The 1336-nt window shown below is 38.7% G+C and overlaps 1 non-coding gene across 1 annotated transcript; it reads right to left on the bottom strand.

The window, feature by feature from the left end:
- Positions 1 to 763: 763 nt before the first annotated feature.
- LOC124886182 lies at positions 764 to 870 on the bottom strand. The gene has a single exon (XR_007043268.1). It is a non-coding gene; the product is annotated as a small nucleolar RNA R71 (small nucleolar RNA).
- Positions 871 to 1336: the final 466 nt, after the last annotated feature.

Here is a 1336-nt window from a genome sequence, read left to right as displayed (position 1 = left end):
ATGATATTTGATTGTCTAAGTCACTATATTACTTGAATAATCGCATGCACTTGCGTATGCATTTGAGTAGCAACAAGTCTTTGGCTCCGTTGCCGGGGACTAGTATAATTAGTAAATTGCTAAATTTTTGGTTTTTTGATTATAAGTTTAAGTGTTAACGGCTTGATCTTAGCGGCTGAATTTTTGCAGGATTAGCTGATTACAGGACTGGCGAGAGATAAAGAATTGGTAGAGCCTTTTTGCAGAACCAGAACTGATATTTCAACAAAGACTAAGAGCTTAATATCCAAATCAACGTGTTCAAATGGCTCATCAAATTGATCCAAATGGCCCTATCGATCCAAATGCCAAAAATTTCCCAGCTTTGGTTATCCCTGTTGTTCCTGTTAAACCAGCTGCTAGACCTATTTGTGAGGTAGCAATCCCACTCACGAACCATATGACTAACAGTATTTGCAAGCCCGAGCCAGGTGGTTGATTTGTATTGAAGCAGAATATAGTGCAATTGTTGAATTTTGTAGGGAAATTCTCTGGCCTTTCACATGAAGACCCGCAGCAGCACATACAGACCTTCCTAGGAATAAGCGATACTTACATTCCTGAAGGGATGAATACTGATTAGGTCAGATTGATACTCTTCCCTTTCTCTTTAATTGGGGAAGCGAAGAGCTGGTTACATGCTGAACCACCACTCTCCATCACTTCATGGAAAGATTTAGCTTAGAAATTACTTATTCAATTCTTTCCATAAGGGAAGACTGCACAATTGAGAAGTGAGATTCTGAGTTTCAAACAAAAAGAAAGAGAGAATCTCTACCAAGCTTGGGAGAGATTTAAGGCTATGCTCAGAAATTGCCCTCACTATCATCAGTCTAATGATGTTCTTGTTCATACCATTATTGAGGGACTAGAGCCAAATACCAAGATTCTCTTGGATTCAGCAACAGGTGAGCAGGCTCTTGAAAAGACTTATGATGAATTATACACACTGTTGAGTCAGATTTCACAAGGGAATCCTGATTGGCATGATGACTCGATTTCCTAAGAAGGTTGCAGGGATATTGGAGGTAAACCAGTTTACTGTATTACAAGTGCATATTAAAATAATACAAAATCATATGATTACTCAGCTTAATAACATAAAGTTAGGGGTTCCACAAGCAGTAGCTATAGCTAATGCAGTCCAACGGGAAAATTCTTGGTGTGAGGTTTGTGGAAGTAGTGAGCAAGTAGCAGATGCTTGTATGGCTAATCTAGATTCTATCAACTATGTGGGGAATGCAAATCATCAGGGACAACAGAATTTTGGCAATACATATAATACCAACTAGAGAAA

Source organism: Capsicum annuum, chromosome 7 (genome assembly GCF_002878395.1).
Source record: "Capsicum annuum cultivar UCD-10X-F1 chromosome 7, UCD10Xv1.1, whole genome shotgun sequence".
In the NCBI taxonomy this organism is placed as follows: domain Eukaryota; kingdom Viridiplantae; phylum Streptophyta; class Magnoliopsida; order Solanales; family Solanaceae; genus Capsicum; species Capsicum annuum.
The sequence above is the reverse complement of the archived record's forward strand: the minus strand, read 5'-3'. Positions and strand labels throughout refer to the sequence as shown.